General features: G+C 46.2%; 1 long non-coding RNA gene across 2 annotated transcripts in view; it reads left to right on the plus strand.

Annotated features, from left to right (window-relative positions):
• Positions 1-14,023, plus strand: part of LOC129472433 (uncharacterized) — a 36,130-nt gene extending 22,107 nt beyond the window's left edge. The window contains exons 2-4 of one of the 2 annotated variants that reach the window (XR_008653932.2): positions 8,265-8,454; positions 9,279-9,382; positions 13,784-14,023. This is a non-coding gene — a long non-coding RNA (uncharacterized lncRNA). The remainder of the gene's footprint in view (positions 1-8,264; positions 8,455-9,278; positions 9,383-13,783) is intronic. The other variant, XR_010118937.1, reaches the window with a different exon arrangement.
• The last annotated feature ends 10,440 nt before the right edge of the window (positions 14,024-24,463 follow it).

Below are 24,463 nucleotides of genomic sequence, written 5' to 3' on the forward strand. Positions count from 1 at the left end.
CTCTTTTTTTGAGACAAAGTCTCGCTCTTGTCCCCCAGGCTGGAGTGTGATGGCGCAATCTTGGCTCACTGCAACCTCCGACTCCCAGGTTCAAGCGATTCTCCTGCCTCGGCCCCCCGAGTAGCTGGGATTACAGGCACCTGCCACCACGCCCGGCTAATTTTTGTATTTTTAGTAGAGACGGGGTTTTACCATGTTGGCCAGGCTGCTCTCAAACTCCTGACCTCAGGTGATCCACCCAACTTGGCCTCCCAAAGTGCTGGGATTACAGGCGTGAGCCACCACACCCGGCCGCAATCTATCTTAACCTCTGTGAGCCTCAGTTCCCTCCTCTGTAAAATGAGATTAATGATGCCTCCCTAGCAGGGCAGTTGTGAGGCTTGGTGAAAATGTATATAAGGCCCCCGGCAGAGTGCATGGCCCATGAAGCCACCTAATAAACATTTAGTGTTAATAAGCCCAAGTTTTTAGGTGAGATCATTACAATTTCACTTGCTTTAATCTTGGCTGTGCATCCAAAATGGTATGATTGATCGGTCTCTCCGCAGTTTTCATGGCGTGTCTAGTGCAATAAATGGTTTGCTGCCTTAATGATTGTTGTTGTCAGTATCACTATTGTGATGCCTATTGATGGGATGGTCTCTTTTAAAGATAAATTCTTGGGTGATAAGTAGTTACCTGCAGCTGAATGCATACAAAGAATGAAACCTGGGTTGTTTTATGTCTTTTGTCTGTTTTATGTTTGAAAAATATGAATTAATCTGTCAAAATAAAAAGACAAAATGTTTAACCAACATTTTTAACCAGCCAAGCCACATTTTAACCAAACACCATGTTTAACCAACTAAATGGGGGCACTTGGACTAATTGGGTCTGAATTCTGTGGCGACTCAGGGTATCCTTGGCAACTGTTTAGGAGAGAGCTGAGCTTCCCAGAGCTCTGCTTTCAGATGGAGGAGGCAGAAAGGTTAGACTTTCAAAGCTCTTTTTGTCTGTCAGCCAGTGTCTGTAGGCAATCTGTGCTTTTAGAGAGCCTGTCAAATTACAAGGAAGGTGTGGGCGGCCAGATTATTGCCCTTGAATAGAAATATTATACTTTTTCAATGAATGCTGGTCTTGATTAAATAGCTCTCTGGTTAAGAGGCAGCATAGAAAAGTATCTTAACCCTAGTTTAAGAGCAATCTTAAGGGTTACTGTTTCTTTGTATCTTTTCTACCAGAAACTGTCGCTTTGCTATTCATAGGCCCTCCCTGAAAAAGCTCTGCTACTTGAATTGGGCCATTAGTAATATTGACTACGATGACTGGATTCTCTTTACCTTTTTTGCAGAATTGAGTATTTGCTGGAGACTATTTTAGTACAACCTAGTTGCACATCAAAGTATAGCCTAAGGAAATAATTAGAAACATCAAAAAAGCTACAGAAATTCTCAGGATTACTCCTACTAGGAAAACTTTGGAAACACCCAAAATGTCCAGCAATGAGGACTCGTTAAGGAGATCAGAGTACACCATAAGACAGGAGTTTTATATAGCCGTTACAATTTTCATGTAAGAGCGTATTTTGTTTTTTTGTTTTTTTCTTTTTTGAGACAGAGTCTTGCTCTTGGCACCCAGGCTGGAGTGCAGTGGCACAATCTCGGCTCACTGCAACCTCTGCCTCCTGGGCTCAAGCAATTCTCCTGCCTCAGCCTCCCAAGTTCAAGTGATTCTCCTGCCTCAGCCTCCCGAGTAGCTGGGATTACAGGCACCTGCCACCACACCCAGCTAGTTTTTGTATTTTTAGTAGAGACAGGGTTTCACCTTGTTGGATAGGCTGGTCTCGAACTCCTGACCTCAGGTGATCCACCCGCCTCAGCCTCCCAAAGTGTTGGGATTACAGGCATGAACTGCCGCACCCAGTCTATGAGTAGTTTTTAATGGCAACTGTTTACGATGCAATGTTAAAGTAAGACACAAAATTGTATGTTGAACCTGATCTTGACTTAAATCAATAAAGATATACAGATGAAAAGACTGTAGGGAAGTGTACTAAGCTGATAATTATACCAAAGTTGTCACTTGGGCACAGGACTGTAAGCGAATTTTCTTGTATTTTTTTATTTTTTCCCATATTTTCTAATTTTTCACTATAAATATAAATTACTTCAATTTAGGTTAAAGTGTTATTCAACAAAAGCAAAGACAAAATCTTGTAGTTTCAGGGAGGTAATGGTGGAACCTTTAAATTGGAAATTGGTAGTGAGTGGCAGCTGTTGGATGTTAATGTTTAGCACTTACATAACATTTTGCGAGAGGTTTTTAAGGTGTTTGATAGCACCTCAGCTCATTTGCATACCCTCCCTCTGTGGTAGGCAGCAGGGATTGTAATGATTTTATGGATGAAAGAAAGGCCGAGTGTGGTGGCTCATGCCTATAATCCCAGCACTTTGGGAGGCCGAGGCGGGTTGATTGCTTGGGCCCAAGAGTTCGAGACCAGCCTGGGCAATATGGCAAAACCCTGTCTCTACTAGAAATACAAAAATTAGCCAGGTGTGGTGGTGTGTACCTGTAGTCCCAGCTACTTGGGAGGCTGAGGTGGGAAGATCGCTTGAGCCCAGGAGGCAGAGGTTACAGTGAGCAGAGATCGCGCAACTGCACTCCAGCCTGAGCGATAGAGCAAGACTTGGTCTCAAAAAAAAACAAAGCATAGAACAAGCACTGCATTTTCCTCTCATGAAGTCTAAGCTGTGAAAGCAGGGCCATCCCTTATTCACAGAAACATAGATGATTGATTAGGATTGGCAGGGACCTTAAAAACGGTGTGTAGTCCATTACCTCATCAAGAGGAAACTGAGGCAAAACAGTGCATTAGCCAGTATTTGAGAAGATAATTTCCATGCCTTGTTATTTAGGATGAAGGATGTTCTAGAGGAGCTTTTTGGTTTAATAGATAGCATGATTCCTGCTGAAGACCTCAATGAAAAGTGGGGGAACCTTGAATTCTTACAGATTAGACTGGAGACAGGGTAGACAGAAAGAATATTGGCAGCCAGAGACTCTCATGCTTCCTGAATTCCCTGACTGATCAGTGCATCTGATGCTCTCCTTGGCCCCTTGTATTACAACAGCCAGACTATCCTAGCCCTCTTCTGTGAGACCTCTTCTTCACCCCCTTCCCACTTCTGCTTCCTGGGCTCTAGCATACTAGCATATTAGCATACTAGCTAGTATATAGACTCTAGTCTCTAGCATACTAGCCCATCTATGATCACTTTCACATTTAGGTTTCAGGGTATACTCCCCTCAACGTGGTACAAGAATTCTAAGCTTCACTCTCTCCCATTTCTCTGATGTTGTTTGTCAAGGCGGTCACAATCCAGATTCAGAGGAGCCAAATACTCATATTCTCCAACGGTTACCATCACTGATATATAAATTTTTTAACCAGTGCTTAACTGAGGAATAATTTTTTCCATAGCACCCAAGAGTTTGCAGGGATTCAAGAAAAGGCAAGCATGAATGTGACGATGCTACTTTTAGAGTGAAATAGATAGCTGGATTTGTTTTTCGTTTTTTGTTTTAGAAATGGCATCTTGCTTTGTTGCCCAGGCTGGAGTGCAGTGGTGTGATCACATCTCATTACAATCTCAAACTCCTGGGCTCAAGTTATCCTCTCACCTCAGTCTCCCAAGTAGACCTCAGCCTCCCAAGTAGCTGGGACTGCAGGCACACACCAACATGCCCAGCTAATTTGTTTTACTTTTTTGTAGAGATGGAGTCTCACTATGTTGTCCAGGCTTGTCTTGAACTCCTGGCCTCAAGTGATCCTCCCACCTTAGCCTCCAAAAGTGCTGGGACTGCACCTGGCCCATAGCTGAGTTTGAATGGAGGTGCTCCCTTTGGCTAGTTAAACCTTTGCTTCTTTAAGTGTAAAAAGAAGGTAATAAGAACCACATAGACTGGGCACAGTGGCTCACACCTGTGATCTCAGCACTTTGGGAGGCTGAGGAGAGGATGGCTTGAGCCCAGGAGTTTGAGACCAGCCTGGGCAACATAGCAGGACTCCATCTCCACAAATAAAATAAAATAATAAGAATATTGGCCAGGCATGGTGGCACACACCTGTGGTCCCACCTACTCAGGAGGCTGAGGTGGGAGGGGATTACTTGAGCCCAGGAGTTTGGGGCTGCAGTGAGCTGTGATCATGCCACTGCACTACAGCCTGCATGGCAGAGGAGCCAGACCTTGCCTCAAAAAAAAAAAAAAAAAAAAAAAGAACATAATAGCCGTGGGCCAGGAGAGAAAGAAAGGAGATGCTACCTCAGCTCCACTACATACAGACAGGTGAACAAGAAACTACAGGAGAGAGAACTTCTAAAGGGCTAAACAGAGACACCCAGAGGACACCCAGAGGAGTGCAGAAAGGGCAATTTGTATCCAATATCTGTGCTAGTCAGGGCTAGGGCTAGGGTATACTATGCTGCAGAAACAAGTAAGTCTGGAAACATCAGGAGCTTAGTACAGCAAAAATCGATTTTTTGCTCAAGCAAAATTTGATGTGCATCACCGGGGCCCTGCCCCATCTGGGGACCCCGGGATGCAGTTATCTTCCATCTGGTGTTGCCACCAACAGGCAGCTTCAAGGGTCACTGAGGCAGGGAAGAGAGCACTAAAAAGGCCATGCACTGGCTGTTAAACATTGTGTCCAGACATGACACATGTCACCTCCACTCATATTTCATTGACTAAAACCAGCCACATGGCTTTGCCTAACTCCTAGGAGATTGGAAGTTTAGAAGAGCACATGGGCTATGGGTGACCATTAAAAGTCTCTGCCACTGTACTAATGTTAATTGAGCCCTCCCTATGTGCCAGGCACTGTTCTCAACACTGTATATGGCTGATCTCATTTAATCCTCAACCTTATGAGGTAGTTACTAATATCTGTATTATATTGTACAGACAATGCACTGAGACCCAGAGAGTTTAGGTAACTTGCTGGTGTCTCATAGCTAGTAGGTGGTGGGGTCAGGATCAAAGCCAAATAGACTTTAGGGCCTGAGTTCTTAACCTCTGCACCTGCCCCCTCTCTAATGCCATCTCTCCTGGAGGGATTTCTGTAAAATTATAGGCAATGTAAATAAAGCACCTCATATGCAGTGTCTGACATGTAATAGTTCTCCACATATGGCAACTGTTTCTATTATTATTGTTGTCGTTATTGGCTACCTAAGTCCCTCTGACTCAAGGCAGGGTATAAATAGATGACTGTGTGATAAAGCTTCATTAAAATGTACCTATTTTGTCCTGGAATCTGGGGTTGCATGGAATATTTTAATATAACATTGCAGAGAAGTATCAAGTAAATGCCATCACCGGGAAGGATTTTAGCAAGTCGTGCCCATGCTGACCCGGTAATGGCATGAAAGCAAAGTCTGCATTTTAATTACCGCCCTGCCATGTCTCGTTACTGGTATCTGCAAGGCTTCTCTGAGCAAAATTGAAGGATACAATAGTCGTTTATTTTGTATTTGTTTTCATTAAACATTAGCACTGATCTTGACTTGTTCTGTAGGTACTTAAAGCACAAATACTGCGTTGTGAAGTGATTTCTGAACCTCTTTGTGCAGCAAAAAATATATCTGGTCTTGAAGTGACTCCCCTGTCTCTTTAATTGACATCACTCCTGCTTCTTCTCAGGAAGGCTCAGCACCTAGAGGCTTCCTGATGTGTGGGTGGGTGAGCAGGTAGCACTACCCTGGAAAAAGGAGCTGTTCTGGATCCTCTAGATTTTCATAGACCAGTGAAGGATATCATTGAGTTTGTGGAAGGACTGGGGCAGTTAATGGTGTGCATAAACCTGTGTGATTGTGGTGGTTGGTACCATAGCTTCTTGCCAGGTAGGAGTTGGAATGCAAATTCTTAGTACTTGAGAGACATTTCTCCTTCTTCTTTAACACTGGGAATTGGAGGATAATTCCTTCTTCTTTCCTACCTTCTTTCAAGGAGCCTGATTTCTGCCATAGGCTGTAGCCCATCGTTTTTGACAAAACAAGATGCACTCCTAGGGGTGTCTCATGGGGTAAACTCCGGGGTGGACAGTGCTGTGCTTAGCAGTGCGCCAGGAGAGAAAGATAGGAGAGGCTACACCAGCTCCACCACACACAGACAGGTGAATGAGAAACGACGGGAGAGAGAACTTCTAAAGTGCTAAACAGAGACACTCAGAGGAGTGCAGAGAGGGCAATTTTTATCCAATATCTGTTTCTGTTGCCCAAGTGTCAATACATAATCCAAAGATCCTTCAGAACAACATTCACTTAAAAGCCAAAACGATACTGGAGGATCGAGCCAAGGGTGACTGAATCACATATGTGGACGCCTCTTTTATTCTGTTCAGAACCCACAGGTATTACTGTGTCTGAGAACTAAGTAGGTCACGTTAGGTAATGAAATTCCCCAGTATCATTTTGGCTTTTCACTGAACATCCTTCTGAAGGATCTTTGAATTAGGTATTGACACTTTGGCATTGGCAACATACCGGATAAAAATTTGGCAAGTCTTTAAAAAGAAGTATCCTGTAAAATAACATATACTCTATGATTACAACTATATAAAAATACCTATATATGTGGCCAGCCTCCAGACAGAACTATACATAGTGAAGGAAGTTATATTATAATGGTGAGATTATACAAGAATTTTTTATAAATGTTTTTGATATTGTATTGCCCCTATTTTAATGAAGGAAGAACAAATTATTATTCTGTCATAGCCAAAATATGACATTTTAACAAATCAATGGGAAAAGCATCAGTGGTGAAGTTCAGAGAGAGAATCTTTAAAATAACTGAAAAATAGTCACATTGCAAGGAAATGCTGACCTTTGGGCAGAGAACTTGAAAGGGGGAAAATTTTAGGAAAATACAGGAGGCTTTTTAGAAGTCAGTAGATCCTAGTCATTAGGGATTTGCTATTGATATTTTTCAAACGTCAGAGCAAAGCTAAGAGCATTCTAAATTTTTTTTATTGAGATGGAGTTCCGCTCTTGTTGCCCAGGCTGGAGTGCAATGGCGCTATCTTGGCTCATTGCAACCTCCGCCTCCCAGGTTCAAGCAGTCCTCTCCTGCCTCAGCCTCCTGAGTAGCTGGGATTACAAGCGCACACCACCACGCCCGACTAATTTTTTTGTATTTTTAGTAGAGACGGGTTTTCTGCATGTTGGTCAGGCTGGTCTTGAACTCCCTACCTCAAGTGATCCGCCTGCCTCAGCCTCCCAAAGTGCTGGGATTACAGGCGTGAGCCACCACGCCCGGCCAAACATTCTAAATTTAAGAAGAAAAAAATTATCCATAATACAGAAATGCCACAAACTAAACCATCTTCCATCTTTCTATTTGTTCCTTATACTCTAGCATTTGCCCGTCTATATCCAAATATTTCACGTAGCTTTAGATACCTTTTATTCAGTTCCACCCCCCACCCCGCCCCGTGCTACAGAAGACATAAGTATTTTTACCCGATACTTTATTAATTTAAGTATTCAAAAAAAGCATTACTGATTACATTTTAAAACACTGTTATTCTTGAACATTTGTTGACTTGAACTATCTGACCTTCTCTAAAAAAAAAAAAGATTATCCAGATGATAGCTAAAAGGAAAGGGATGTCAGGCTTGTCATCTTCCACTTGAACAGAGATGAGGAAAGGTGATGGTCACAGTGACCTGGACGCCACCCCTCTGGGATGCCTTGGCCAGAATCTGCAGCGGAGGGCACTGGCCCTAAAGTCCCTTCTAATGCTTCAAGCGTTTGGTTCTACATTCTAGAATTTTTAGAGGCTGACATTCTAGAAAGGTGAGCTGCAGATGAAGACCCAGCACAGATCCTGCGCCAGAATCTTCTGGTGGCCTGTGCTGGGGAAACAGGGTGCCCGTATGGGGTTCAGAGCCCAGGAACCTGCCTTCAGGAACTTGCCTGGCCTGTCCAATCCTAAGCTTTGCGCTTTTAAAACCAAATTGCTTTTTGCAGTTTAAGCTCCTGGCCATTTCCTGTTTTGTCCTGATTCAACCTGCAGAGCCGGATTGCACCCTCTTGGCCGGGTCCTGGGAGAGCAGCCGCCTCCAGCGCCTCAGCTGTGCTCGGCCAAGTGGAACCCCTGAACAAATGCCCTCGGTAGCGCTCCCGGCCTGGCCAGCTGCAGTTGGAGACATAGCGCCATCTAGTGGAAGAAAGAAAACAGCCCCCAGTTGCTTTTTTTTTTTTTTTTTTTTTTTAATTAGTGGAGAAACCTTGAAATGGACTGAGAGAGAATCAACCGTCCTCGTTTGATACCAAAGGAGCTTGAGGCCAAAGCAAATCCAGAGAAGGAAGTGGATTTCCTGAATGTCACACAGCCAGCCAGTGGCAGCTTTGACGCTACAGAATCTCATCATTTGAGACACAGTTCAGCAGTCTTGGCACCATGCCATGGTGAGGAAACCAGAAGGTGAAAAAGCTAATTTCGGTTGAGTGGCATTTCAGAGCTCGCTGAGGTGGAGGTGAACATATGCTGGGGGCTGATGTCTAAAGAGAAGTTGTCAGTTATTTACTGTTCTACAGAATGCCTTGGCTGGAGTCTCAGTGATGGGTGCAGGGCTAGAGAGAATTCAGTTGTCTGCCTTGCCCCTTACACTCCAATTGGCCCTGAAACTCACACAGGATAAGATCATGTGAATTACACTGGGTTAGGGAGCAAGAGAGGCCACAGAGGGTCACTTGTGCCCTGCAGGTAGAGAAGGGAACGAGAGTTTATGGAATGTCGGCCCCAGCGTTTCTTTTCCCCTTTTCCCTGATAAGGAGAAATTTGAGCCTCTGATCTCAGTTCTACCTCCTTCTCCTGCTTCTTAGAAACTCCAGCAACTCTGGGTTTCTGGTCTTGAGATTCCAGACAAGGGGTGGGGCCAGCACCCTTGTTTTCTGCTCTCTGGAGACTGCCGTGACCTGGATGAAACAGGACTGCTGTGAGGAACTGCGCAGTACTTGGACTTCTCAGCCAATCTACAGCTAAAAGGCATATCCACGCAGTAGACTGTTGCCCACGATTGTGGAGGGGGAAATGCCAGCTGCATTATTCAGTGTCAGTTTCAGGGGTGGAGGGAAAGGTTAAAACCAATGCCTAACTTCATTCCTTCAAAAGAAAATCCTAAATGTTGACTTGAAACATATGGCTATGCTTTGGGATACATCGTAGTCTAGTTTCTCATGGCTATCCTAAAACAGCAAAAGGATCTCTCGGCTGCATTCTCTTCCTTCAGAGCCTGGGCACTTCCCTTAACTCCTAGACCATCATCCCAGCAGGAAGGACCAACCCCATCTTGCCTTAAACCGAAGGTTGCTGGCAGAGTTTCAAGCTGTACACGTTAGTATGAAGGGTGCGCAGTTAACCTTTAAACTCACTCCTTTGATTTCATTTTTTAAAAAGCTGATTTGAGTAAGGGAAACTTTCAATGCCCTTTTCTCTTGTAGCCTAGGGAATCTGACTCAGAGACCTTTGTGGAGTGGAATGTCCTGAACTGGCCAAGACTTGACAAACCCTCAGGTGCCCAGGGCACTGGCCGAGTCACAGTGCAGCATCACATGGCCTGGTTTGCCCCAGGTTTGCCCCAAGCTGCCCCTACACAGAGAGCTGGCCCCTCTCCAGGGCCTGCTCCACCTGGTTCTGTCTCCTCTCCAGGGTCACTGTCCTGCCCCTCCAAAATGCTTCTCCTCCAACGCACTTGGTTACAACTGGGCTTTGTTTCAGTGCCCGGGAGCCTGTTGAGAGGTAGACTCATAGACAGTTCGGTTTTCCAGGCCAACACATCCTGGAAAAGGGGTTGTAAAGAATATCTTCATGATGCAGACCATATTTTCCCACAGAAACACCGTCATAACTGGGGTGTGCTTCTAACCAGAGACCTGGCTCCAAATGCATCCCAGTGATATCCCCAGCATAGTCTAAAAGCCAGTGTATCCTGAAAGCTCTGTGATCATTTATCAGAAGAACTCTCAGACAAGCCTTTCGCCTTTGACACTGGCAGGGCCCTCAGCGTGTGACTCAGTGTCCTGCACTGAGCCTGTCCCTCCCCAACCACACATGCCAGAGCCCCTTTCCTTCCTCTCCTGGCCTTGATCTTGAGACTGTTAGCCTGCTAGTTGTTCTGCATTGGCTGGTTCTTCTCTTTTCCTTACTGAATTCCTTTCACTAAAAGACTTTTGAACAATTCACAATTTCATATGCCTTTCCATTCCTGCAACTCCCACATGACAGAATCCACCCTGTGATGAGCCCCAGACTGTCATAACAGCAACCCTCCACAGATGACTAAGCCTAAGGGAACCCCCATGTAACACAGGTCAGAGCCCTCACACAGCCTGAAGATACCTCAAATCCTCTATGCCTTAAGGTGAAAGGGTAGCTAAGTAGGACATTCCTTTTCCCAAAAGATGTTTACTGAGTTCTTTCCATGTGTCAGTATTTTCCAAGGCTCTCAGGAGACAGGTGCGAATAAAACAGACAGGGCAGCCGTGGTAGCTCACATCTGTAATCCCAGCACTTTGGGAGGTCAAGGTGGGAGGATCACTTGAGCTTAGGAGTTCGAGACCAGCCTGGGCACATAGGGAGACCCATTTCTAAAAAAAAAAAAAAAAAAAAAAAATTAGCCAGGTATGGTGGTGTGCACCCGTAGTCCCAGCTACTCAGGAGGCTGAGGTGGAAGGATCCCTTGAGCCCAGGAGGTTGAGGCTGCAGTGAGCCATTATCATACCACTGCACTCCAGTTGAGTGACCGAGTGAGACCCTGTCTCAAAAAACAAACAAAAGCAAAAACAGATGAAAAAGTTTTGCTTATATGGAGCTCTCAGGGGAAGGTATAAATGGCATTTGTCCAATGAGCAGAAAGGCTTGGGAGTCAGGAAGTCTAAGGAGCTAGTCTAGATGCCTCCACTCAGAGTGGAGGCTAAGTCACTCCTTCTCTGATCCAATCTCCTCATCTGGAGAATGAAAAGATCAGACTTGGTCACATGGAAGGGCTCTCAACTGTGACCCGATGAGGGCGCTTCGATTCGTGACCCTATAGACTCTTTGGCTTGTACTAGATGGACTCTTAGGTTTCTCAGCCAAGAAACTAGAGCTCCCCTGCGTCTCCTTCAGTGGAACATTTGAGCCAACTTCCCTCTCTGCCCCCACAATTCTTTTCCGCTTTGCTCATTCTTTGGCCTTAAGAAAGAAAGAAGAGAGAACACATCTCCATCACGTTCACCTGCCTGCCTTCCCCTCTTATTCCCCTTGTACCCCTGCCTTCTCCATTTTTATGTGGTCACAAACATTTTTCAAGGACAGCTTTAAGTGACCCCCTTCTTCAAAGATGGCTTTTGTGGGTGGAATGCCTCTTTGGGGTCACTGTGATGCCTTTGGGGGTATCTGTCCCCTTAAGCATGCCCAAGGAAGCAGTGGATAGATCCCGGGGAGGGATTCAGTGCAGTTGGTGCAACAGAACCACTGGAAACCAATTAACAGGCTGAACACCAGAGTAAGGACGGTGGCCAAAGAACAGGCACCCTGTGGTAAACAATTACCAGTGTGGGTAGGAATGGCAATGTAGGTCAGCTCTCAGCCAGGAAAACATTTCACAAGTGCAAAATGCGAATCCTTCTGGAAGTGGAATTTAGGGAAAGAGTTGTTTTGTTTTCTGTATTTGGGAGGATGACCACCTGGTCACTCTGCACCTCCCCTTGGTTTCTAAGATAGCTGGTCTTGGCATCCACCTCCCTCCAAAAGAAAGTGGCTCAGAGGCCTTTCTAACTTTGACCTTCCAGCTGATAATCCTGATGGACGAGGCCAGTTCCTGCTTTATGGACCAGGTCTGGGCTCCAGATAGTGTGCAGGCGTTGTACGTCCACGTTTTGGGAGACACTGGATATTTTTTGGCATGGAAGTATTTGATTCTTTCTTGTTTTTTTTATCTTTTGAGAATACACAACTTTTAGCATCTAGAGTACTTGTAAAGATTTGACGTTTTACATGAGTGTCTAGGGAACCTGAAATTAAGGTCAATGTCCAGGCTTTAAGGACTATTCTGTAAGGGATTTGGTCAGCAGAAACAGGAGACTTTGGGGCTCAGATCTGGTCTAAAGGCTCAGGTCCATATGAGCCACTGTGACATTTAACTTCCTAACTTGGCGTGGGCACAGGCTCTTTGAGTTTACAAAGTGTTTCCATGTTTCTTCTCTCTCTGTTCCTCAGAACCGTTTTGGAAAGCAGGCAGGGCAGGTGTTAACATCTTTGCATGTTGGATAAGGTTCAAAAAGGCTAAAGCTTTTTTAAAAAAAGTAGAGATGAGGTCTTGCTATGTTGCCCAGGCTGGTCTTGAACTCCTGGCCTAGAGCAATCCTCCCACCTCAGCCTCCCAAAGTGCTGGGATAACAGTCGTGAGCCACACCTGGCCAAGAAAGGCTAAAGCTTGTAAATGGCAGTCAAGACTGGAGTAAGATCTCCTAGTATGGAGGCCAGGAGTCTTTTCCCCAGACAATAGTGTAATTAGGTGGTCTTCTGAGAGAACCCTGCTCAGACAGGGCAGTTGTACTAGTGAAAACATATTTCTGGTATCTAGCTGTTAACCTTATTCTAGGAAATACTTGGATTCAATAATAACTCAAGGGAGGTTGGGCCCACCACATTGCTTGCTATCAGCATGTGGCCCACTGGATACCACCTTCCCTAGAAGGCCCAAGCCACAGAACTCTGACAGGCATTTTCCTGGGTGGTTCCTGATTCTGCTTCAAGAAGACCAGAGGAGAAACTGCATCTTCTAAATATCTGTGGCTCCCTAGGGAAGCGAGAGTTGCCATTTCAAACGGCTTCAGAGGCTCCGCTCTCTGCTCTCTGACCTCACTCCAGTGCGTCTTTCCCCTGAGTCTGCATTCCCTACTGGCACACTTTGACCTCTGGATTATGGGGGAGTACTGGCCGAACCCCACTATCTTCACCTTCTCAGGCACTGCATGGGACATCTCTTTGGCATACGGCCCTAATGATGGCAGAACTTTCTGCTAGCCTTTTCTTTTCTTTTGGATGCGGGGTCTCACTCTGTCATCTAGGCTGGAGTGCAGTGAGGCAATCATGGTTCACTGCAGCCTTGAGCTCCCAAGCTCAAGCGATCCTTCCGCCTCAGCCTCTTGAGTAGCTGGGACTACAGGTGTGCACTATTGCACCTGGCTAATTTTTTAAAAAATCTTTTTGTAGAGACAGAGTCCCACTGTGTTGCCCAGGCTGGTTTGCTGGCCTTTTCATAAAAGAACAAAGAACTGTCATCCTTAACTTAGCAACGTAAACCTCCATCCATGAAAAGCACCTGCTGACAGCTAGTCATTTTTAAGAAATATAGCATTTCTTAAAATGGCACATGAGAAAGTTTGCAGAAGCAATTGTCTAGAACCCTTCTGGTCTTGCTTCGCACTGCCAGCTGAGTTATCTTCCTAAGTGAATCACAGTAGAATCCTGCTTTGACGCATTTCTAACCAGTTGGACCAGCTGCAGCTCATACTTCCCTCATCTCCCCAAATAGCATTCCATGCAGTAAATAGTAGGTTGGTCCAAAAGTAATTGTGGTTTTTGCCATTACTTTTAAATGGCAAAAACCGCGATTACTTTTGCACCAACCTGATACTTGGCATGAAACAGCTTCCAAGGCACTCTCTAGAGCCTCATTATAGAGGGGTCAATGTTAGGGGCAAAGGAATTCATTGTGCACCTGTAGGAGTTTAATGTCTCTTTTTTAAGCCAGGAATTGAGAAGTGTAACTAATGAGCACGCCGTGAAAGCCACAGACCACCTCATTAAATGTCAGAGCCATTTCCCAGCTTGGGGAGAAATGAACATCCTCAAAGAAAACTCACCTCATCAATTAATGAAGACTTTTTTTAATGTGGTAAATATTCAACAGACATTTCTAATAGACAAAGAGCATTCACCAGAGGACTTAAAGAAGAAAAGCCCCAGATTTCTGGTGGGATGTGGAGGGAGGAGGGTGGTGAGAAGGAAGAGCCTTCTCTATATGGTGTACTCCGTTGTCAAGAAGCAGCTGGTTTGTGGTTTCAGGATGCAGATGATTTTCAGTGGCTCTCCCTTCCTTTCAAGGACCCTCCGTCATTGTAGGTATTGCTTACTCTTCTAGAGCCACCATTAGGATTGTTGTGTGGTTGAAAGAGAGAATCCAGGCCGGGCACGGTGGCTCAAGCCTGGATCTCAGCACTTTGGGAGGCCAAGGCGGACAGACCGCCTGAGGTCAGGAGTTCCTAGACTAGCCTGGCCAACATGGTGAAACCCCGTCTCTATTAAAATAAAAAAAAAAATTAGCCGGGCATGGTGGCCTATGCCTGTAATCCCAGCTACTCAGGAGACTGAGGTAGGAGAATTGCTTGAACCCAGAAGGCAGAGGTTGCAATGAGCTGAAATCACGCCACTGCACTCCAGCCTGAGTGGCGGAGCAAGACTCCGTCTCAAAAAAAAAAAAAAAAAAAAAAAAGAGAGAGAGAGAGAGAGAATCCACCAGGTACAGTGGTGCACACCTGTAGTCCCAGCTACTTTGGAGGTTGAGAGGCAGGAGGATTACTTGGGCCCAGGACTTTGAGGCTGCAGTGAGCTATGGTCTTGCTACTGCACTCCAGCCTGGGTAGCAGAGCAAGACCTTCTCTCAAAAACAAAACAAAAAAAAGTTTTTTTAAAAATGTAATATGTGTACAGCTTCACCTACCCTTTACTGAACAGCATGTGTTGTTCTTACTTGTTAAACACTATGAACAGCAATTCTTAGGTTCCACTGCGAGGATGAGACAAACTTAAGGCTGCCTACGTATGTTTAAAGCAAAAGCAAAACAGAATCCATTTAAAAAAAATTTTTAAAAGCTAGGCACAGTAGTGCACGCCTGTAATCCCAGCTACCTGGGAGACTAAGGTGGGAGGACCCCTTGAGCCCAGGAGTTCAAGGCCAGCCTGGTCAACATAGCGAGACCCTGTCTCAAACAAAACAAAACAAAACAATCACAACAAAAGAGAATCCACAAAAAGCTTATGCTTCAGTGCCTGACACACAGCAAGCGTTCGGGAGTATTTGCTGCCTTACGTTATTTAAGATACCATTATTGGGGGAGGACAGTATCCCTTTGTCTGAAAGGGGAAATAGAGGCAGAAGTCAAGGAGAACTGGTGGCCTTGGCCACTGCAGAAGGTCCCATCTGCTCTTGGGCGTACCTGTCACAGGCCAAGCTGTGAAAGTGACAGTGACAATGACAGTGTTGGAGAAAGTGTTGGAAGAAGCCCAGACTGCATGTCCACGGGCACTGGTCAGGCACCAACAGCAGCCCTCCAGGGTATGTTGGCGGTCTGGGTTATGTGAAGACAGCAGTGGGGTTGCAAATACAAAGGCTCCAGGCTGTCCTTTATCCAAGAGCCTTATTCATTGCCTGGTGCCTTGCAGCAAGGCCCTGCTTACACTGCACCAGCCTCAGCATAGGCCTCCAAACGGACCTCCATGCCTCCTGTCGGTCTCACTCTTGGCTCCCCTGCATGCAGCCGCCAGAGAGGCCCTTCTAAGATGAGCTTCTGACTTGGGTCCTTATACAGCCCTGGATTAAAATCGCCACTGGCTCTCCTTTGCCTACAGGTCAAATCCACACACCCTGGCGTGGTCTTCAGGGACCTTTGCAATCCCCTTGCCTAACTATCTCTCTGGAAGCGTTGGCACTAGCCACTCTGAACTCGCCATGTGCTGGGAGGGCAGGCCCTTTCTCCTTCCAAGCTCAGGACATGCCCTTTCCCCTGCCTGGAAGGCCCTTCCCTACCCCCTTCTCTGCCCAGCAAGCTCCTGTTTCACCAATCAAAACTCAGAGGCAGGGTGGCCTGCCTGTGTGGCCTTTGCTGACTTCTTCCAACAAGGGCCTTCCTGCAGCTACCTGGTAGGGCAACCCTCACACACCAGCTAAAACTCTTGTGCCTCCCTTATAGACGATGACCTCTTCCAGGGCAGGCCTGTGTCCCTGAGGCCTGGCCAGAACCTGATGTTTAACAGACATTAGGTGTTTGATGAATGCAGTGCCCTCTGTATGCAATGCCAGGGTTTACAGCAATTTTCTAAAAGTCTGACTTGATGGGTAAGATGCAGTGTTTGAATTGAGTAAAGGAATTTCTTTCTTTTTTTTTTTTTTGAGACGGAGTCTCGCTCTGCTGCCCAGGCTGGAGTGCAGTGGTATGACCTTGGCTCACTGCAAGCTCCGCCTCCCAGGTTCACGCCATTCTCCGGCCTCAGCCTCCCGAGTAGCTGGGACTACAGGCGCCCGCCACCACACCCGGCTTATTTTTTGTATTTTTAGTAGAGACAGGGTTTCACTGTGTTAGCCAAGATGGTCTCGGTCTCCTGACCTCGTGATCCGCCCGCCTCGGCCTCCCAAAGTGCTGGGATTACAGGCGTGAGCCACCGCGCCGGGCCGAGTAAAGGAATTTCTTTTTTGTCTGTAGCCTAAGAAATAAAAACCTGTCTGATAGGCAGGAGGTGGGGGTTGGGGAGTTTCTCTTCTCCATCTTCTGTTGCCTCCTCAGACTCAGTTGCACCCCAGCTCTGAAAGGGACCCCGGGGAGTGTCTGCTGTGGTTACTTTCCATCTCTGTCTTCGCACACTGTTTTGTGAAGGAACCTTCTGCTCGCCCGATATGTTTCCTGCTATTTGAGAGGCGGCCGCCCTTGCCGACCCCACTGCCACTTTCTGCATGGGGCTTGGGTATTGCAGAACAATGTAGCCTGGCCTTGGATAACACTCTTTGGGACTTGCCATATGTGGTCTCTTTCAGCCTCCTTCAAAGGCACAGTGTGAACATTTACACCAGAAATTGTCCTAGACATGAAAGTTGTGTCATTAATGATTAAAGGATGGTAAACACCATGTAATCACCTCCTCATTTTTGTAATAACAAAATGCCAAAGCACTAGGGCCTGGACTTGAAATGTCCTCTGAACTCTGTAGCAGGGGCTCTCATCTTGAGTTGGGGGGGTCAAAGTATTTCAGAACCACCCGCCGGTTTTTCCTGCACAGATGGGCTGGCTGATCCTGGTGCCCCTTCCCCCCTGCCCCCCAGATTCTAAATGCCCCTCCTCACCCCTTTGCCTCCTCTGTCCTACCACAGTCACCGAGCAGGATTTCGCCATTAGAGACACTGGGTCTGAATTCCAGCCCTCTGCTCAGTGGCTGTGCCACCTTGGCCAAGTTGCTCTTCCTCTCTGAGTCCCATTTCCTCCTCTGTAGAATGGAGGTAAGACGTTTGTCTCAGGGGAACACCCTGAAGATCAAACGAGAGTCTATGAAGTTCTTAGTAGACACCAAAAACAAGTTCGTTCCATTCTCCTCATCGCTCCCTTGTTTTAGCTAGAAATTCACCCCAGGTTCCACCGAAGAAACAGCACCCCAGATGGCCATGTAGGAAGTTCTCTGGGCACTTTCACTGTCTGGACAGTGCAGCTTCGACACAGAAAGAGTGAGGCCTTGGGCAAAACAGAGGCCATCTTCTTCTTTCTACTACCTGGGGAAAGCTCTACACACAGACCAGGCACTTCATGGCAAGGGGTTCCACAGATTTGAACTCATGTCTGGGCCAGCAGAGGTGGGGGGCATTGTGGTGCATTTCCATGGGGGGTGGTGAAAGGTAGTAAGCTCTCTCGGAGGTATGCCAGGTAGCGTTGTAGAGTGACCAAATGGCCTGGCTGTGAGAGAGGGACCAAGAAGAAGCACCTGGGGAGAGGGTGAAAGCTGACTGATGAGGCAGGGCCATAGCAGGGCTATGTGGGCAGTGGACAGAGAGCCCTTGGTGGCCCACCAGCCATTTGACTCCCTGCTCAGGGCTACTCCTCTTACTTTAAGGCTGCATTTGAGCACACTGCAAGCATGTCCACCCATGTTCTTGAGCTCACTGTTTTTAAAATGGAGACAAGTCCCTAGCTTACAAAGTGGTTGGCAAGGATGGTGACAATGATGCTGTCCAGGTGCCATGTTGGATGCTGAGAGCTTCATGTGTATCCACACGTTTAATTTCCACAACCCTGGGAGGTAAGTACACTAACAACCCGTGTTTTCAACACTGGGAACTAAGGCACAGAGAGGCCAACTAACTGCCCAAGGTGGCCTGATGGGTAGGTGGGAGACCTGGAATTGAGCTCTGGTGATCTGGGCCCACGGAGCTTGCACTTCACCACCCATCATGCTATAGAAAGAGCTCTTTTTGCCTTTGCAACTTAAATGACTTTTTGTGGCTCAGGTTGTCCTCCGGTAGTTGAGGTTAAGTCAGCAGCACTGGCTTAAAGAAGATACATCTAGGAATCTGGAGATTCCTCTTCCTCTTAGATAATGAACCTTTAGGTTGCCATTTTCCAAAGGCCTCGAACCAATGCAAGAGGAGTGTGCTCTTGAGTTCATGGGACGCTCATTTATTATTCAATATGTGCTTACCAGCCAGGCACTGGGTGCCCGGGGCACAGACAGGCAAGGCCCCTGCTCTCATGAACCTTATATTGGGGTTGGGGAAACAGGTGATAAATAAAAAAGCCAACAAATAAGATAATTTCAGGTAATCATAAAAAAATGAAGAAAAGCAAAGGCAGGTTAATGGGGTACAGACTGAACAGTAGTTGGAGAAGCGGGAGGAGAATGGGGAAATGACACGCTGGTACAACAGGCAGGTTGTTCTGTAGGAATTTTGAACTCAACATTCCCTAATTCTGTGATCTCCTTCAGGCAGAGAAAATGTCATTTGACTTGTACAGCAACCTCTACACACACCCACTTGCCCAACCACCCTATCCTGACATAAGGTATGTCAGTTTAGGCATAGGCCAAGCATTAAATAAGGGAAGATGTTCTCCAAACGCCAGAGCTTCTGGAGCTCAGCTAGGCTGTGAGCCTCCTTGTTCACCTGGCCCCCAGTGTAAATGCTTCAGAAACATAGTCCCCTGCAGGCTGGCTACTGGCTGGGTCAGAGGGCTGATAGCAATTGTTGAATCTCAGATCTGAGCATTTTGCAGAAAAAAGCCTGTTTGCACTCACAACTTTGCACCCTTGCAACTTAAATGACTTTTTGTGGCTTAGTTTTGTGCCTATGATGCTGAATTGCTTTTTGTTTTTTAAAGCAGGATCTTTAACAGTTTCACTTCTGAGAGGTTGACACCTATTAACTACAGTGCCCACTGCTAGGCACCAAGAGGCACAGCAATGAATTAGCCACAAGCTGACCTTGCAGGGCCTTAAAGCCTTGTGGAAGAGGCCAGATGTGCACTGGTTCTTTCCTACTCAGCCCTTCGACCCTCAGCTCCTGTGTTACTTTCCAGAGGCCTCCCCCATCCTCAATCTGTGATTCCATAATACCCTTGAATTTATTCATCATTCCACACTCACTGGGCAACTGCCCTGTGCCAGGCACTGTTTTAGGCACCGGGGATGCATCGGTGAAGAAAATTGACAATTGTGCTAATCTCGTGATAGATACGATAGCTTTCTGTGTACCTCTCTGCCTCCCTGCACTGGGCTGGGGGCTCCTGGAGGGCAGTGGGCACATCTTTCTTTTTGTATCCCCAGTGCTTCGCATAAAGCAGGTGCTCAGCAAGTGTCTGTGGAGCAAATAGAGAAATGACAACAATAGAAGATAGGTAGCTGCTAAAATAAAAATGAGCATTTGTACCTATTTTTACAGGTGTCAAAGCATTCTCCATGCATGTTATTTCATCTGACTCTTCACAACAACCCCTCACAGAGCACTTGTTTCCATTTGTGGGTGGGAAGATGGAGGCTTGGAGAAACAATGACCCACCCAGACGAAGAGCATGGGACACTTGATTCCGAATCCTCTGCTCTTTCTACACCACATCGGAGTGTTTTATAAAATGATTTGAGGGAGATAATGAGCTGGAGAAACTCAAGAGAGGGAGAGGTCTCTTCTGGCCAAGCTTCAGGGAAATCAGGGCTGAAGCTGACACGGAAAGGTGGCCTCCTGGCAAATGGTGCTAGGGTCGAGGAAGAGGAAGCCTGAGCAAAGATATGAGAACAGGGCAGCTCTGGAGAGTCACAGACCATAGGTGTTGGAAGGGACCTTGAAATGACTTCATCCAGCCCAGAAGTTCTTAGCCCAGCTGAGCCTTAGCATTCCCTGGGGAGTTTCTAAAAGAGTGGTTCCCAGAATCCAGCTCCAGAGACATTAATTCAGTTGATATGGGGCAGATCTTTTTTAAAAGTTCCAGAGTCTTTTGGATGTGGAGTCCCCATTTTAAAAATCCATTATTCTATTTTTGCCCATTGGATAGTCTTAGAATTCAAAAGCCATTTGGGAGGCATTGCTGGCTACACTGAGTGGGGGTTACCCATCCCAATCTGTAGAAAGCGTGCTGTCTGGGATTTGCTGGTGACTTTCTGCATTTCCCCTAATGCTTGCAGCCTGGCCTTTGTCTGCCAGCCACACCCCCGTTTACACACTGGTCTTCCAGTTCCTCTGCCTGAATGTGAAGGGACAGCCTCTTGGGTGGACTGTGAATGTGCATGTGAGTTTCTCTCTTGAGCAGGTGTCTGTGACTCACACCTTGGACTTCTTGGAGGATGGGACTGAGGACTCTAGACAGGTTGATGCCAGATGCCTTGGCTGGCAGGCCTGCTAGGGAATGATCTGAGCAGGGTAGTGTAGCCTGAACAGGAAAGACCAAGGGCAAGAGCATTTTCAGTAAGACCCACGAATGTCTCCTCAGTGGCAGTGGGGACAAACGCTGTCTGCAGAGTGAACTGATTTCCTGTGCTCCCAGACTGGCCTTTGCCTCAACCTGCCTCTGACACCTCCTCCACGCTCTTTTTTTTTTTTTAAATCCAAATTAAAAGGCATTGGAAAACCATGGCTTGGTAGCCCTGGTCCTCAGACTGAATGCTAAAGGCTCTGACCAGGCTGCTGCGAAGTGGAGCAATCAGACATCCTTCCAGAGACTGTTTATTGTAGATGAAGAGGACTATTTCCTGCCACTGTTGTGCTAGTCAATATCTCACTTGACTATGGACAAGTGAGATAAAAGGCTAGTATTGTTCTTACCATATATGCCCGTTTGAAATTCACATGGCTCTTCCCACTAGATTGGAAATTCCTCGAGAGCAGAGACCAGTCTGGTTCATGGTCATGGTCATGTCCCATGTCTGTTGCATGTACATGTTCCATCTGTTGGCTCAACAAAAAGATATGTATTTAAATAAGATTTGATTCATTAAAATCTTGCATGCATTTTCAAGACCATGTTCAAGACCATACATACTTTGAGAGGTGTAATGCTTCATGTAAATATGAATAGTAAGAACAAAGACATTTCTCTCTCAGCCCCCAGCAGTCCTACTTTCCTTGGCTTTAATTGGAATAGAGTGTCTGGATTATGACAACAAGGTAACTGTGCCTTCATGTTTTCATTTTAGTATTAAAAGCGTGTTGAGAGGCATGGGAAATGTTAATACTTAATAGTAATCAGCAGCATGGAAAGTTTTTGAAGTTTAGTTTCCATTTTCAATCAACAAAATTAGGGAAAATTTTAAAAAGCAGTAACCACAAAACTGAAGACGCTACAATGAAGTTGTTACGTGCTTTGCTATATAATGCATTGAAAAGTAAAAGCAAAATCCATAAAAATTTTTATGTAATTTGACCTACCAATCCTATTCCTGGACATTTGTCCTAAAGAAGTAATTCAAAAGATGTAAAAGCTACCTAAATGAAGATTTCAGCATAGACTTCTATAGCAAAAAAAAAAAAAAAAAAAAAATGGAAACACATAGATGTTCCTTCCATAAAGGGAAAGTAGTTTAATAAATTATGGTACATCAACATGTTGAAGTATTACTCAGTCTTAAAATAATTATGAAGGCTGTAGATATTTGGAGAAAGAATATTTAACTGTGTTTGCTAAGATTACAAATGTTAAAAATATGCATGTGTGCCTACTGGCAAGAAAGTAATGTGCAACATAAATTTAGTCATTAAGAATGAAAAAAATATATGCAAAATATTAACAACAGTTATCTCTGACCAAAAGGATTATGGATGATTTTTATTTTCCTCTTTAATCTTCTCTATATTTCCCAAGTTTTCCATTTTTCAAAAAAAGCATGTGTTTTTGTTTTTGGCGAAGAATATAATGGCTTCTGTAAGAATGAACCTTTTGTGCCTGGAAAAATAACGTATAACGATGATGTACATTATGGGTTAGCATTTACTTCAGTGCTACTTTTACAATAAAATTATCACTTTTTAAAAAATAAATAGGTTCTATACCCAGAAGCTGCCCACTGCTCATGACACCTGTGGGGACCACTCTGGTCATCATCTGTCACTTAGATTATGCTAATAGCTTCTACTTGGTCTTCTGCCTTCTGCCTTTGCCTAATCTCAACTCAGCAGCCAAGAGCAGATTTGAAGGCACCCATCGGGCACCACTGCCCGCTCAGCCGCCTGCAGTGGCTCTGCGTCGGACTCAGAGTGACACTGTGTGTCTCCTGCCCCCATCTCTGACTGCTCTACCCACCTGGCTCCAGCCACACCCATTGCTGATCCTTCCCCTAACAGGCTAGACGTGCTCTCTCCTGAGGACCTTTGCACCCCCCTCTTCCAGGAGCACTCTTCCCCCACCTATCTACAGGCCGACAACCTTGTTTCCTTCTGATTCTTCACTTGGGTGTTCCTTGACCATCCATGTCAGACCTCATCCTCTGCCAATTCCCTGCCCCGCCCATGCTCTCCAGATCCCCACAGCCTGCTCTTCCTTCTTTCTTTCCTTTCCTTCTCTCCGTCCCTCCCTCCCTCCCTCCCTCCCTCCCTCCCTCCCTCCCTCCCTCCCTCCCTTCCTCCCTTCCTTCCTTCCTTCTTTCCTTTTTATTTTTTTGAGACGGAGTCTCGATCTGTTGCCCAGGCTGGAGTGCAGTGGCGGGATCTCGGCTCAATGCAACCTCCATCTCCCAGGTTCAAGCAATTCTCCTGCCTCAGCCTCCTGAGTAGCTGAGATTACAGGCACATGCCACCATGCCTGGCTAATTTTTGTATTTTTAGTAGAGACAGGGTTTCACCATGTTGGTCAGGCTGGTCTCGTGTACCTCCCTCCTTGGCCTCCCAAAGTGCTGGGATTACAGGCCTGAGCCACTGCGCCCAGCCTCTACTTTCTCTTTCCCATGGCATGTATCCTCTTCCACCATTCTATATTAATTATGTATATTCATTTTCTGTCTCCTCCCATTAATATGTGGGAGGAGGGAGTTTTGGCCTGTTCTGTTCACTGATGAGCCTGATATGTGCCTGCCATCTAGGTGCTTAATATGTATTTGTTGGATAAATTTGTTACGGATTATTTGAATCAGATGACAGCCTGCTGGGAACTCCATTAAGAACAAAAAAAGCACTGGGCGCAATGGCTCGAGACTGTAATCCTAGCACTTTGGGAGGCTGAGGTGGGCTGACTGCCTGAGCTCAGGAGTTTGAGACCACCCTGAACAACATGGTGAGACCCCGTCTCTACTAAAATACAAAAAATTAACTGGGCATGGTGGTGCGCAGCTGTAGTCCCAGCTACTCGGGAGTCTGAGGTGGGAGAATCGCTTGCACCCGGGATGCTGAGGTTGCAGTGAGCCGAGATTGAGCCACTGCACTCCAGCCTGGGTGACAGAGTGAGACTCCATCTAAAAACAAGAAAAGAAGGAAAAGAGCGAGCTGAGGTCCAGGCCTCAGCTGGGGAAATCCTCTACGGAGTGGCCAAGAGTCCAGATCCAGAGTCTTCAGGACCTGCTATGCTTATGTCTGGTCTGGGCTGATATCCTCAGGATCCCAGGGTTGTATGCAGGTGGTGGGGTGGGGGCAGCAGTTTCCAGAGAATATGTCCCAGCTGGCAGGGTGGGCACCCCCGCCATTCTCCCAGGGTTCGTCTGCAGGTGGCTGGCCATTCTTGTTAACGGTGGCTAGAGCTAGAGCAGACCCAGGCTGTCTGCTGGAGGTGCTCACCAGCCAGAGTGGACCCATGACACCTACGTCTCCCATCAAAGAGAACAAATGTCAGAGAGACGCAGCTCTTAGCCAGTCACAAAAGGGACCAAGGCCCCACTGCACAGATCCCCTCATATAAACATGAGGTGAGCATGAAAACTATGAAACTAGGAGCTTTATTAATTAAGCCCCAGAGTGATGGCTTTGTTTGCCTTCCCAAGAAGAAATGCATCCCCAGTCAGCTGCTGGACTGGAATAAATGGAGGGAAGGGTGGCAAGAAAGGGAAGGATGAAGGACAGGAGATAGAGATAAACAATGTATTTAACTAGAAGAAGGATTTCTTATTAAGTAACCTTGGTCAGCAGTCATATCATAGCCCTAGAGTTAGATGATACTTTTAACTTACATCTAAACATTAAGTGAAACAGTGACCTTAGTT

Source organism: Symphalangus syndactylus, chromosome 22, assembly GCF_028878055.3.
Source record: "Symphalangus syndactylus isolate Jambi chromosome 22, NHGRI_mSymSyn1-v2.1_pri, whole genome shotgun sequence".
Taxonomy (NCBI): Eukaryota; Metazoa; Chordata; class Mammalia; order Primates; family Hylobatidae; genus Symphalangus; species Symphalangus syndactylus.